Source organism: Schistocerca cancellata, chromosome 6 (assembly GCF_023864275.1).
Source record: "Schistocerca cancellata isolate TAMUIC-IGC-003103 chromosome 6, iqSchCanc2.1, whole genome shotgun sequence".
NCBI classification, from domain to species: domain Eukaryota; kingdom Metazoa; phylum Arthropoda; class Insecta; order Orthoptera; family Acrididae; genus Schistocerca; species Schistocerca cancellata.
This window is the reverse complement of record NC_064631.1, coordinates 296,401,830-296,418,146: the sequence shown is the minus strand read 5'-3', so window position 1 is coordinate 296,418,146 and position 16,317 is coordinate 296,401,830.

The following is a 16,317-nucleotide window of genomic DNA, read 5'->3' as shown; positions in this document are numbered from 1 at the left end:
CGGCGATGGGCGAGGCATGGCAGAGTCTCTGACCAGAGAGTAGTATGTAGTTAGTTGTTGCTTGTCGCTAGTCGGCGTGAGTCAGTAGTAGTCTTCAGTCCGTGCTAGTAAGCTGTAGTCGACAGGAGTCGGCGCGTGCCTGCGCGTGACGGCAGTCTGCTCTGGTCGGGACTCTGGAGGATGGGTATTGTTGTAGAAGGTACAGAACCAGCCTTGCACATATCTAGTAATGTACATTAAATGTAATTAATTTCTTTAAAAAAATGCCACCAATAATAATTTTTATAATATAAAGTAATTTTTTAAAAGAAAAGCATTCATTTCAATTTAAAGAAAATTTCCATTCCATGATCATTCATTCCAAGAATCAGAAAAAATGTACGCCAGCATTGCACGAAGCTGTGCCAAAAAAAAATTCTACATAAGAGCAGATATACACTCCTGGAAATGGAAAAAAGAACACATTGACACCGGTGAGTCAGACCCACCATACTTGCTCCGGACACTGCGAGAGGGCTGTACAAGCAATGATCACACGCACGGCACAGCGGACACACCAGGAACCGCGGTGTTGGCCGTCGAATGGCGCTAGCTGCGCAGCATTTGTGCACCGCCGCCGTCAGTGTCAGCCAGTTTGCCGTGGCATACGGAGCTCCATCGCAGTCTTTAACACTGGTAGCATGCCGCGACAGCGTGGACGTGAACCGTATGTGCAGTTGACGGACTTTAAGCGAGGGCGTATAGTGGGCATGCGGGAGGCCGGGTGGACGTACCGCCGAATTGCTCAACACGTGGGGCGTGAGGTCTCCACAGTACATCGATGTTGTCGCCAGTGGTCGGCGGAAGGTGCACGTGCCCGTCGACCTGGGACCGGACCGCAGTGACGCACGGATGCACGCCAAGACCGTAGGATCCTACGCAGTGCCGTAGGGGACCGCACCGCCACTTCCCAGCAAATTAGGGACACTGTTGCTCCTGGGGGGTATCGGCGAGGACCATTCGCAACCGTCTCCATGAAGCTGGGCTACGGTCCCGCACACCGTTAGGCCGTCTTCCGCTCACGCCCCAACATCGTGCAGCCCACCTCCAGTGGTGTCGCGACAGGCGTGAATGGAGGGACGAATGGAGACGTGTCGTCTTCAGCGATGAGAGTCGCTTCTGCCTTGGTGCCAATGATGGTCGTATGCGTGTTTGGCGCCGTGCAGGTGAGCGCCACAATCAGGACTGCATACGACCGAGGCACACAGGGCCAACACCCGGCATCATGGTGTGGGGAGCGATCTCCTACACTGGCCGTACACCACTGGTGATCGTCGAGGGGACACTGAAAAGTGCACGGTACATCCAAACCGTCATCGAACCCATCGTTCTACCATTCCTAGACCGGCAAGGGAACTTGCTGTTCCAACAGGACAATGCACGTCCGCATGTATCCCGTGCCACCCAACGTGCTCTAGAAGGTGTAAGTCAACTACCCTGGCCAGCAAGATCTCCGGATCTGTCCCCCATTGAGCATGTTTGGGACTGGATGAAGCGTCGTCTCACGCGGTCTGCACGTCCAGCACGAACGCTGGTCCAACTGAGGCGCCAGGTGGAAATGGCATGGCAAGCCGTTCCACAGGACTACATCCAGCATTTCTACGATCGTCTCCATGGGAGAATAGCAGCCTGCATTGCTGCGAAAGGTGGATATACACTGCACTAGTGCCGACATTGTGCATGCTCTGTTGCCTGTGTCTATGTGCCTGTGGTTCTGTCGGTGTGATCATGTGATGTATCTGACCCCAGGAATGTGTCAATAAAGTTTCCCCTTCCTGGGACAATGAATTCACGGTGTTCTTATTTCAATTTCCAGGAGTGTATATTCGCAGTTTTTATTGAGGTAAGAATTTTTTCCTTTTTTTAAATTCAGATTACAGGGCTGAGGCGCAGCGCTGCTGTCGTCATAAAATTTACCAGGTTACTGAATTTTTTTTATTATTTCCGCGTTTAGGAATTGAATTTTGTGGTTACATTAAATGTGAATGCATTTCTGCACACAGACTATAAATGGGAGGCAATTTTGTTCAGGGGTTACAATATGTAAAATTCATTTAATTATTATTTTTTGCGGAGGTTACATTTGGTTCATGGTTAATTACTCAATTAAATATTTCTGTGGGGAGGATATTGGTTCATGGATATTTTTTTTTAAATTGAAATGAATGCTTTTCTTTTAAAAAATTACTTTATATTATAAAAATTATTATTGGTGGCATTTTTTTAAAGAAATTAATTACATTTAATGTACATTACTAGATATGCGCAAGGCTGGTTCTGTACCTTCTACAACAATACCCATCCTCCAGAGTCCCGACCAGAGCAGACTGCCGTCACGCGCAGGCACGCGCCGACTCCTGTCGACTACAGCTTACTAGCACGGACTGAAGACTACTACTGACTCACGCCGACTAGCGACAAGCAACAACTAACTACATACTACTCTCTGGTCAGAGACTCTGCCATGCCTCGCCCATCGCCGGCAATGCATACGTCTTACAGAGGAAAACTATGATACGGACTAAACTTTAACAGACGAAGAAATAATCAAAAGTGTGCAAGAAAGTAATAATGAAAGTGATGAAGAAGAGGACAGAGGAGGAGAGAGCATGAAGATTTCTCACACTGCTTGTGCTGAAGCTGCGAGGTCTTCCTGGAGTATATTATACAACAACGAATACATGTAGTACAGATGTAATGCTTGTAAAGCGGTTGCGTGATAAAGCATGCCACCGTCACGTATCATCATTGCGACAGTTAAAAATTAGGGACATATATCATACTGAGTGATACGACTGTATAATTATGTGCAGTATATTGTACACACAAGGACTAAGTTTTTTTTGAAAATTAATGTATTTTTGGATTTAATAAAGTATATCCTCTATGTTTTAAAATTGTATCCTTCGGTTTAATAAAGTACAGTACACCTTATCCCCTATGCTTTCAAAATAAATAAAAAACAAAATTAATGAATAAAATAAATTTCAGACACTCAATAATCCGGCACTTCCGCTAATCCGGCACCCATATGTGCCAGAAATGGCCGGATTAGCGAGAGTCTATTGTTTCGGACGGCGTGAGAAATTTTGAACTCACTGTCCAGGGTCAGGTTTGGCGAAATGATCCTATCCCCCCCCCCTCCCCCTCACCCAACTAATCTCCTTAAATCGCGAACTCTACAAGGCTTCGTCGTCGGTTGCCTTAGCTCCTTTTTTGTTTGTTGTTGACACGTTTTGGGGCTGGGAGACCGTGCCTGTTGAACTACGTAGTTGCTTTCTTCATTATAGTAGAAAAATGTATTAGCAGGAACGTGTTATTTTTAAGAATCCCAAATTTGATGCAATTATTAGTTGTCGGATGGAGGAAGATGTCAGTGACACAGATCAAGAAACAGACGAAAAAGAAAATTATTTTACAATACCTTTCTTTTTCTCTAGTAAAATACTTTAAGTGTTAGTTAAAATGAAATTTGTTATGAGTGGTGAAAAGGAAAATCTAGATCGTGGCACTGAATGTCAGTTTTGCAGACTTCCTTTTGGTTCCTTGTTACAGAGATACTACAATTTTTCAGACTGTAAAATTCAGAACCGTTCGTGTATTGTTTAAAAACCAGAAAAAGTACTAAAAGTAGTGCAATAAAATCAGCAAGGAATGTTTAGCAAAGTTTAAATAGGTACATAAGTTAGATATTTACAATGATTTGCGCCTTAAATCTCGGTTTAAATATGGGGGTTTCAAGAGACTCCATTTCGAAGTATACCTTACAGAAAAATCACCTCGTGTAATGAAGAGCTAGTTTGGTCTCACCAAACTGACTTTGTGACAGCACATATGTCTGACCGCTGATAAATAAACTTGATAAAACTCAACACGAAACTGTGACGGAAAGGCGGTCTACGAAGTCTTCCCATAAAAGAAAAGACATATATTCCTTTCGTTATCGACTACAAAGCATTTGTGAGATGCAGTTGCATGAACCGATTTCGAGAAGTGATATCACCATCATCTCTGTGCTTAAGGTGAAGATCGATTACTAAACACTCCCTCATCAAGCCCCTTGCTAAAGGATATCAAATATCCAGTTGTTTTCAGGGAAGTCACGTGATTATCTCTTAACAAGACGTATCACACGTCAGTGAGACAAGTGTCGAACTTCCTGGTCGTCTTGACTTTTCCTCCGTGTACCTTTCAGTTGCAGTGATTGCTTCTTACAGAGGACTTGAGGTGCCGATCACACTATTTGACCTTCAGTAAATCCTCAGTGAAGTAGCTGTGACGTCTCGCATACATATGATACCAGTTCCGTCATTATTATTCGACTGACGTGTTTATCAAATCCTCGTCTTTACTGCGATAATTCTGGTGCAATACATCATGGCCATTAATGACAGTGTTTCGTAACTAATCTGCACAATATGGCGGCTCTACCAGGTCCATGTCATTAATCAAAACGGCCTAAACATACCGTTAATTCTCAACGAGTTCTGAGACTAAATGAATCAAACTTCGAAATGCATTTGGAATACGTGTATAATGAAGTTTTGGATGACAGTGACATCGATCCATATTACTTGATGATAGAAAGTGACGATGATACGATGGTAATGGTGATAAAACAGAAAGGACATACAAACGGGTGAAGACGATCTGAATAAATAAACGGCCATATCGCTGTCATTCTTACTTTCATGCTAGGCGAAACTGTTTCAGATGGAGAAAAGCATTGCTTATCTATGACTTAGGGCTAACGTGTTGCATAGGAATGCCGATGTTCAACAAATGTGGGGTACAATTTTTTCTCACGACATTGTAGATGAGATTCTACAGTGATCGAACAATGAAATAGCTAAAATAAAGGTACCCTCAAAATAAAATATCTTTTGTACATAACAGTGATGTTATTGAACTGGAAGTTTTTATAGGCTTACTCGTATTCACAACACTCTCTGGCGATAAATCCATAGTAAGTGGAACCGGATGTATTATTTTTCACAGTACAATAGGAAACGTTTTTTGTTCGTATCGACAGCTCTTCAGAGGACGCAGATGACACACCAGAAAGGGAAAAGAAAGATGAGAATGCCGTAGTCTCTAATATTTTTAACAGATTTATTGTGAACTTTTAGTGTTAATCTCCAGTCTGTACTGCGTGTATTGATGGAATGCTTGTGCCTTTCCGCGGTCGAGGTAGATTTCGGATGTACCTGCTAAAAAAAATTACGGTTCAAATTCAAACGGCTCTGAGCACTATGGGACTTAACTTCTAAGGTCATCAGTCCCCTAGAACATAGAACTACTTAAACCTAACTAACCTAAGGACATCACACACATCCATGCCCGAGGCAGGATTCGAACCTGCGACCGTAGCGCTCGCGCGGTTCCATCTGTAGCGCTTTTAACCGCTTGGCCACCCCGGCCGGCAAAATAAAAAAAAATAAATAAATAAATAAATAAATAAAAAATATTACGGTGAAGTATAGGTTAAGGATAGCGTGTGTGTGCGTGTGCGTGTGTGTGTGTGTGTGTGTGTGTGTGTGTGTTTGTGTGTGTCAGACACCGCGTCCCAGTTCGTATATAACGTCTGAGCTAATTTGTTTCTATTTCTGAATGTTTGTCGTTTAAGAAAGACTGGCGTAGCACTGGAATAACAACAAAAAGTTTTGTGTCTAGATTTTTGAAAAATGTAGGAAAGTCCACTTTTCCGCAATGTTGTTGCGGTCTTCAGTCCTGAGATGGTTTGATGCAGCTCTCCATGCTACTCTATCCTGTGCAAGCTTCTTCATCTCCCATTACCTACCACAACCTACATCCTTCTGAATCTGCTTAGTGTATTCATCTCTTGGTCTCCCTCTACGAGTTTTACCCTCCACGCTGCCCTCCAATACTAAATTGGTGATCCCTTGATGCCTCAACACATGTCCTACCAAAGGATCCCTTCTTCTAGTCAAGTTGTGCCACAAACTTCTCTTCTTCCCAATCCTATTCAATACTTCCTCATTAGTTATGTGATCTACCCATCTAATTTTCAGCATTCTTCTGTAGCACCAAATTTCGAAAGCTTCTATTCTCTTCTTGTCCAAACTATTTATCGTCCATGTTTCACTTCCATACATGGCTACACTCCATACAAATACTTTCAGAAACGACTTCCTGGCACTTAAATCTATACTCGATGTTAACAAATTTCTCTTCTTCAGAAACGCTTTCTTGCCATTGCCAGTCTACATTTTATATCCTCTCTACTTCGACCATCATCAGTTATTTTGCTCCCGAAATAGAAAAACTCCTTTAGTACTTTGAGTGTCTCATTTCCTAATCTAATTCCATGAGCATCACCCGACTTAATTCGACTACATTCAATTATCCTCGTTTTGCTTATATCCTCCTTTCAAGACACTGTCCATTCCGTTCAACTGCTCTTCCAAGTACTTTGTTGTATTTGACAGAATTACAATGTCATCGGCGAACCTCAAAGTTTTTATTTCTTCTCCATGGATTTTAATACCTACTCCGAACTTTTCTTTTGTTTCCTTTACTGCTTGCTCAATATACAGATTGAATAGCATCGGGGAGAGGCTACCACCCTGTCTCACTCCCTTCCCAACCACTGCTTCGCTTTCATGTCCCTCGACTGTTATAACTGACATCTGGTTTCTGTACAAATTGTAAATAGCCTTTTGCTCCCTGTATTTTACCCCTGCCACCTTTAGAATTTGAAAGAGAGTATTCCAGTCAATATTGTCAAAAGCTTTCTCTAAGTCTACAAATGCTAGAAACGTAGGTTTCCCTTTCCTTATTCTATTTTCTAAGATAAGTCGTACAGTCAGTATTGCCTCACGTGTTCCAACATTTCTACGGAATCCAAACTGATCTTCCCCGAGGTCGGATTCTACCAGTTTTTCCATTCGGCTGTAAAGAATTGGCGTTAGTATTTTGCAGCCATGGTTTATTAAACTGATAGTTCGGTAATTTTCACATCTGTCAACACCTATTTTCTTTGGGATTGGAATTATTATATTCTTCTTGAAGTCTGAGGGTATTTCGCCTGTCTCATACATCTTGCTCACCAGATGGTAGAGTTTTGTCAGGACTGGCCCTCCCAAGGCTGTCAGTAATTCTAATGGAATGTTGTCTACTCCCAGGCCCTTGTTTCGACTCAGGTCTTTCAGTGCTCTGTCGAACTCTTCATGCAGTGTTATATCTCCCATTTCATCTTCATCTACATCCTCTTCCATTTCCATAACATTGTCCTCAAGTACATCGCCCTTGTATAGACCCTCTATATACTCCTTCCACCTTTCTGCTTTCCCTTCTTTGCTTAGAACTGGGTTTCCATCTGAGCTTTTGATATTGATGCAAGTGATTGTCTTTTCCGCAATATCATGCGCTTATTTCCTGTATTTTCCTCTGGATTATCAATATTTTCTACGCTATTCCGCCTTCATGTGTTAGAAAATACGTGTTTTATATAGCTGATGTCAATAAACAACTACTAAGTTCATACAATATTGTAAAAATCAACACAACCTACGACCAGCATAGAGGCAGAAGTGATGACACTTTCTGTAGGACCCGACCATCGTTTTGCAGGACAATGCTCAAGCACGTACAGTGCAAGCTGTTACTGATTTGTTTGACTGAAGGGGCTGCTATACCACCTACTGCACTCCCCTGAATTAAGACCTCGTGAGTTCAACTCGATTTATAAACTGAAGGAAACACTTCACGGCATTCGCTTCATAACTGCTACAAATTCGTCGGGCAATAGACCGCGTCGCTCGAACTGTCAACACAACTGGCACTGCTAAGAGTATCCTACTACTTCCACATCGCTGGCAACGGGTTGTACACAATGCTGGTGACTACTTTGAAGGTCAATAAAACTTTGAAACACGTTTATATTTCGTACGAGCTGTGAATAAATAGTTGCCACTATTTCAGTTCCAACCCTCGTACATGCAAGCTCCCGACAGCACAAGACAAAGTTAAGACTTTTAGTGGGTACCTTTTCATTGACATACTGATTTCCCGTGGGCTTTGCACGGAGCCGAGTGTTCTCGAAGAATGGCGGACTCTGATATTACAAGTTCCTTGCGGGGAACGTATTTCTCGCTAGCCCTGGCGTGTACGTAGCGAAATAAGGCGAAGCGCTTACGCAAATCTAGTCGTGAGCAATGCCGATTGCAGTCTTAGATTCATTGCAACAGTGCTAAGACAGCGTAATTCAGTCACGAAGAATGTTGCTTACAAAGCCATGGTTCGACAAATGCTTTGTTACTAGTATCGGTTTGAGCCTTTCACCAAGCACAATCGACGCGAAAGTGGAGAAATTCAAAGAAGCGCTTTGCGCTTCATCACAGGTTTGTTCATCCAGTGATAATTAGCATTGATTATAATCATTAGAAATGCTCCACAAACTCCTCTAGCGGGCACTAAAAGAAAAGAGCTGTCTAGCAGGTAAAGCCTTACTGTTTTAATTCCATAAGCGTGTAGGAGAGGTATTCATCTGTCATCTTGAAAAAAATAAATTTACGAAGTTTTTGTTTGTTTGTAGCTGCAAGTCTGCAATCCTGCCATAAGGTGAAACCCCCACGCCACAGTACCTTAGGACTATGCTAGTGGAACCAAAACAAAATTCCGTAGCCCATTGACAAGTGGCGAATCTCATGGTAATTCATGTTCTGTGTGTGAACGAGAGCAGTGCTTAAACAAACCATGCTAACATGCTAAATTTTCTGAGCATCGTAACGCGTCATAATGTAAAAAAATTATATTGCAGAAACCAACGTTTCGGCCACGGTTACAGTGACTTCTTCTGGGTCTACTGGTGTGCTTTAGCTTTTTTTTCCCTTTATTGTAATTTCATGCCTCATACGAGGTGGGCCGGCAGCGGCCTACATACTCCGCTCTTCGGCCAATAGATACAACGGATTGACATAGAAGACAGGAAACATAAAAAGCTGGTAAAACATGATGAACATTACATGATATATTAGAAGCCGGCAGTGGTGGCCGAGCGGCTCTAGGCGCTTCAGTCCGGAACCGCGTGACTGCTACAGTCGCAGCTTCGAATCCTGCCTCGGGTATGGATGTGTGTGATGTCCTTAGGTTAGTTAGGTTTAAGTAGTTCTAAGTTCTAGGGGACAGATGACCTCAGATGTTAAGTCCCATAGTGCTCAGAGCCATTTTGATAGATTAGAAGCCGTTCTACAGAAGGCATGACACACAAAGGTGGTCACTAGTAGAACAGACGAAGACATCCAGTTGGAGACACGAACGTAGGAGGACACTGAGGAAAACACTGTAACACAAAAACTGAGAAACACTGATGCACGGGAACACTGGTGACGAACATCGACGAAGTACTCTGAAACGCACTGATGAAAGGGGGGGGGGGGTTGACACCGAGTGGAAGGGAGAGGTAGGTAGGTGGGAAACAGGGGGGAGATGAAGCCAGTGGGAGAAAGGAGGGTGAGTGGGGGAGGGGTGAGGGGAGGGATGGGAAGCCAGGGGAGGGGGGGAGTGGGAATGTGGGAGAGAGGAAGGTGAGGAGGGAGAGAGGGAGCCCTTGGGGAAATGCGGGCCGCGAATGGAAGGGGAGAGTCAGATCTGGTGCCTTAGCCGTATGGAGTCACTTATATTTTGTCACTGCTGCGCACTGAGAATGACATTACTTCACAGTTTTAAAGTGTCGTTGTGACTGATAACTTCAGGCAGAAGGAACGGGAACTTTATTATAATACGTTGCTACGGTAATGGGAGTGGGAATCTGCTCTTTTCTATTGCTTCTTGCATTGTTTGCTACGACAAACGAATCTAGCAGCACGCCTCTGAATTGCTTCGATGTCTTCCCAAAAGCTCGAGCAGTTCTGAAGAATAGGTCGCACTAGCCTCCTACATACTTTACGGATGAACCACTTACCGAAGTCGACCATTCGCCTTCGCTACCACAATCCTCAAATGCTCGTTCCATTTCATATCACTTAGCAATGTTATGCGCAGATATTTAAACGAAGTGATTGTGTCAAGCAGGACGCTACTAAAGCTGTATCTGAACATTACGGTTTTTTCCTACTTATCTGCTTTAACTTGTGTTTTCCTACTTTTAGAGCTAGCTGCCATTCATTTCACAAACTAAAAATTTGGCCTCAGTCGTCTAACATCCTCCTTTAATCACTCAACTTCGACACCTTACCGTACACTAAGGCATCATCTGCAAACAATGCAGGTTGCTGCCCGCCCTCTCCACCAGATCATTTATGTATATAGAAAGTAACAGCGGTGATATCACACTGCTCTGTGGCACTACTAACGATATCCTTGTCTCTGATAAACACTCACGGTCGAGGACGACATACGGGTTTCTATTCCTTAAGAATTCTTTGAGCCTCTCACATATCTGGGGACCTATACTACAATCATGCTCATAGATTAAGGATAATTGCAGAATGTGATTCCACACAACGTGGCACTACACAAAACTGGCGCTAATAGCATAGGCACATAGGGAACACACACGACACAGATCTGTAAGTCCACGGCTGGCCAATGTGGCCGTGCGGTTCTAGGCGCCTCAGTCTGGAACCGCGAGACCGCTATGGTCGCAGGTTCAAATCCTGCCTCGGGCATGGATGTGCGTGATGTCCTTAGGTTAGTTAGGTTTAATTAGTTCTAAGTTCTAGGCGACTGATGACCTCAGAAGTTAAGTCGCATAGTGCTCAGTGCCAGTTGAACCAGTTGTAAGTCCACGGTATTGGTGATAAGTTGAGGAAACCGTTCCGAAACAAATGTGCTACAAAACCCCACTGTTTCCTGCGAGTGTACCCCGACATCAATATGGGATATGATCACCATGCACACGTACACAGGCCGCACAACGGGTTGGCATTCTCTGGATCAGGTGGTCGAGCAGCTGCTGGGGTATAGCCTCCCATTCTTCCATCTCCCATTCTTCCACAAGTGCCTGTCGGAGCTCCTGAAGGGCCATAGGGATTCGAAAACGTGCAGCGATATGTCGACCGAGAGCATCCCAGACGTTCGATGGGGTTTAGGTCTTGAGAACAGGCAGGCTACACCATTCGCCTGATATCTTCTGTTTCAAGGTACTCCTCCACGATGGCAGCTCGTTGGGGCCGTGCGTTATCATCCATCAGGAGGAAGGTGGGACCCACTGCACCCCTGAAAAGGTGGACATACTGGTGCAAACTGACATCCCGATACACATGTCCTGTTACAGTTCCTCTGTCAAAGAAATCCCACCCCACACCATCAAACCTCGACCTCCATACTCATCCCTTTCAAGGATATTAAGGGGTTGATATCTGGTTCCTGGTTCACGCCAAATGAAAACCCGGCGAGAATCACTGTTCAGACTATACCTGGACTCGTCAGTGAACATAACCTGGGACCACTATTCCAATGATCATGTAATGTGATCTTGACACCAGGTTTTACGGGCTCTCCTGTGACCAGGACTCAGTGGTATACACCTTGCAGGTCTCCGGGCGAATAAACCATGTCTGTTCAGTCATCTACAAAATTCCACAACACCATCGACGCAACGTGTTCACTGAACCGCGCGCGGGAAAGCTGAAATACCGCGTGGCGGCTAGTGAGCGCCTGGATTCAGCACTAACAATCAGCCTGTGCCAACGCCCATCGACGCAACGAACGCGTTAAATTGAAAGTGATGTACCGGCAGAGCACTCCCGCTGTAGTTCAACGAAACAGGCTTTACTTGAAAGTCTCTCCCAAAATAACAGACTCTTATATGGGTTCACAACCTTAAAAAAAATGTAATCCCATGAATGAAATGCGAACAGACAAACCTCACGCGAATAGTGACAAAGTCAGATTCCTATGAATCCCAAGACCTAAAGTTAGATTAAAGCTTAGTTCTCAGACTAATAGGTATTTATACACTACTGGTCATTCAGATTGCTACACCACGAAGATGACGCGCTACAGACGCGAAATTTAACCGACAGGAAGAAGATGCTGTGGTATGCAAATGATTATCTTTTCAGAACATTCACACAAGGTAGCGCCGGTGGCGACACCTACAACGTGCTGACATGAGGAAAGTTTCCAACCGATTCTCACACACAGACAGCAGTTGACCGGCGTTGCCTGGTGCAACGTTGTTGTGATGCCTCGTGTAAGGAGGAGAAATGCGTACCATCACGTTTCCGACTTTGATAAAGGTCGGATTGTAGCCTATCGCGATTGCGGTTTATCGTATCGCGACATTACTGCTCGCGTTGGTCGAGATCCAATGACGGAATCGGTGGGTTCAGGAGGGTAATACGGAACGCCGTGCTGGATCCCAACGGCCTCGTATCACTAGTAGTCGAGATGACAGGCATCTTATCCGCATGGCTGTAACGGATCGTGCAGCCACGTCTCGATCCCTGAGTCAACAGATGGGGATGTTTGTAAGACAACAACCATCTGCACGAACAGTACGACGACGTTTGCAGCAGCATGGACTATCAGCTCGGAGACCATGGCTGCGGTTAATCTTGACGCTGCATCACAGACAGGAGCGCCTGCGATGGTGTGTACTCAACGACGAACCTCTGTGCACGAATGACAAAACGTCATTTTTTCGGATGAATCCAGGTTTTGTTTACAGCATAATGATGGTAGCATCCGTGTTAGACGACATCACGATGAACGCACATTGGAAGCGTGTATTCGTCATCGCCATACTGGCGTATCACCCAGCGTGATGGTATGGGGTGCCATTGGTTACACGTCCCGGTCGCCTCTTGTTCCCATTGACGGCCAGGCGTATGAAGGCCGTTATTACGGCCAGAGGTGGTTGTTCTGGGTACTAATTTCTCGGGACCTATGCACCCAAATTGCGTGAAAATGTAATCACATGCCAGTCTTAGTATAATATATTTGTCCAATGAATACCCGTTTATCATCTGCATTTCTTCTTGGTGCAACTATTTTAATGGCCAGTAGTGTATTTTTTTGTTACATGTAACGTGTGTAACTAACATGCGAGCGAGACTCGCCCACCAGATCTGATGAATAGTTTTCTTCTCGGAGAACGCAAAGTAGCCGTCCAAGTTCTCTAGGGCGAAGTTTCGTCTGGAGAAGACTCAATTTTAACTTACCTGTCAAATACACAAATAATGAAAGCGTAAAAATCATGACGACTAGTGAGCAATGGAAGATGGACACGTGTGAGAAATTCCACGGGTGAGAATTATATGTGTATAGAAAGATGAATGCATGTGTTTTCTTTCAGGAGCAAAGAGCCTATGAGCTCTGGGCAATTACTTGAGGCCCAAAGATTTTCCTTATGAACACTGTAAAAGGAATAAATTGAGCATAATGTACAATCTCCATTGTAAACTTTGTACATTTACTGTCTTAGTTTTTAAATTTTTTCTGTGTATCTTTACGTTAAGAATTGTCTTTTGTCTCAGAATGAGAGATCATCATATTTGTGTAATCCTAATTGTCAAATGACAGGAATACTATGTTTGATCCATGTAAATCCGTAAGATACTCAATCCCATAATGTTAACGGCGACATGTGAATCTTGGTAATCTCGATTTCCAAGATTCCCGTGGAAGGCAATGTAACATTATGTGATTGCCCTACCATTTGATATCATTCACTAACCGTGCAGTCACTCGGCAACAGCTAAAATTAGCAAATAATGCCCTGTGGCGTGACGTGTTATTGTGGAAACGCCGTCAGAGATACAGTGAGCTATTGACTTTGAAAGCCGCTTCGCGAAAGGCGGGCAAAAGAAGAACATTTTTACACATTCTTTTGGTGTGCGAGATAATCTCGATGAACAGTTACTCATTCTTCTGTCTCTCGTAATTACTGTCGGACACGCATGTCTTGCCACCGTATTATTATTGTTTAAAAAATATTATTTTAGTGTAATGTGAAAGTGCCAGACTGCATAGTAGTAGCTTCATGTGGGAAGCTATATTGTGCGGCGTGTTTCTAGAAATGTTAAAAGATGCAAGTTCGTTATTATATCGACTGCCATAAATTCAAAGTTAAATGGAACTAGTGTATGGACTAATTATTTAGTATAGAACCTATGTCTCACTACTTCATGACCATACGTATTTAATTTTGTTTTATGTTTCTGCAAATTTTGATGGTTCTCAGTCACAAATTGGTTCGTCGAAATCTGACGGAAGTTGCATACGGCGAAATAGTTTCTCCGCACCTTATTCTACTGGTAAATGCATGATAAACTTCGGTTCCTTAGAAAATTCATGTTGAGCTATCCAAAAACAATTATATTTTCAATAGTCATTTAGCCCTGACGAGTAAAGTTATTCAAAACCACCACAATAACTAGTTATGTCTATTGGCCTAAAATACAATATATATCATTACGTGCTTTTCTCTGCAAATATATTTCCACCACCGATTATAGCTGTATGTTAACGCACAAAAGTAAATATACTGTTATAGGTGGCGGAGTGATATTTAAGGCCCTGCCCCCTCCCCTTTCCCACGTCTCGGGTTATGTTGTTACTGTCCTGCAATTCCATCCTTTCGGTTGAGAGTTATGGTTTCTGAAACTCAGTCGCAGTGCATAGTTGAGTACCTTTTTATTTCATTTCTGTCCCATGGATTTTTTGTATTGGTTAAAATCTTTTGGTGTGCTTGCATCCATAACTAATTCTCATGTAGAGTGGAAGCGGCCCCGGTTAAGTTTTTCTTGGGAAGATCTTCTCGTTATAGTCAAGTACAGAAATCATACGAACTTGGAATAGGAAAGTAGTATTGTTCTAATTAATCTGAAGTTGCCCGAGCAAACTTTAAAAATTTTGGGGCTTGTTGAGCTCAGAACTTCGGTGTGAGTTAGGCATGTTAGTCATATTTTATGAATCAGGATTTTAAAAACATTGTGTTAGTTAATGAAATGTTGGTCGAGTAAACCTTAAAATTTTGATGTTTGTTGATCTCAGAACTTTTAACTGGGATAGTTATGTCGTCACATTTTACGAGCATGCTTTTATGAATATTGTGTTTGAATTATGTGGAACTGGCCAAAGAAACTTAAAAACATTACTGTCTCTTGAATACCGAACTTAGATGAGCTGAAAAGAGAAGTTTCCATGTAAGTGATGAAGTAAGTGTGGTTCATTTAAGTGTGGTTCATTTGTCAGTCATGTTGAATTAATTATGGGTCCGTGGACACAGTTTAAATTAATATAAGTGGTTGGAAGAAAACGATATGTAGAAGATATCTTAAAAAATTTTGGTGCTCTATAAGACAAGCTTTGTTGTAATTATGGTTACTGTGAATGTATTATGAGCAATGTGTTTGTAATAAAGAAGTGTGTGGAAACTACAACTGATTTCGATTATAATTTCGGCGTATCCTAAGGGACTGCTCCAAACATAGTAACAATCAAAGCCAGACATCGCAGTAATGGTATTTCGACAGTTTATGCCTCTCCCCTTTAGTAGTATTGATTTATATGAAAATACGAAATATGACCTTAGGCTACGTTGTATTAGCATTGAATAGACCCAGGGCGAGGGTATAATAGGTAGGCCCAGAATGTCAATATTGCGTAGTGTGGTGTGTGGAATTAACTGTGAAACACCACATGAATGAAGCGTGTTTAGAAAAGAAGAATAACTGAATAAACAAGGAATTGCCTTATGTGGGTGACGAAGACTATTCCTGTCTTTTTACAAAAACTGTAGAATAATTTCAGCATTAAAGCAACTCATTTAATTGTTTATTTTATTTTGTATTTATTACGTTCAGCTGAAACTAGGCGAGCTAAAGCTACTTGGTCTTGGAACAAATCAGTACGTACTTTACAGAAAACTGACTAAGAATTTATGAAAAAAATAATTATAGAATTAATAAATCACGAAACAATTGTGAGAGAGGTTGTGAATTCACATTGCAGCGAAAAGGTATCAAGTACTGCATATAATTATTGTTCGCAGTAGAAGTGTGCCGCAAGCAAACTCTCAACTTGGATTTGAATACTTGAGTTTTATCACTCAGTTTTTACAGTTCTGCCGGACACCTGCTGAAAATAAGATCTGCTGAAGAGTGCACATCTTTGTGCACAATGCGTAAGGAAGTGTCTTCCTTGTGCGTCTCATTTTCCCATCTGGTGTTCAGAGGATGAATGTTGAAGTTTCTTCTTAAGGAATCAATACTGTCAACAGCAAATCCTATAATAGAATATATGTACAGGAATGACTTAGATACCTGAACGACGTCTGACACGAAATTCGCGAGTTTACACCGCAGA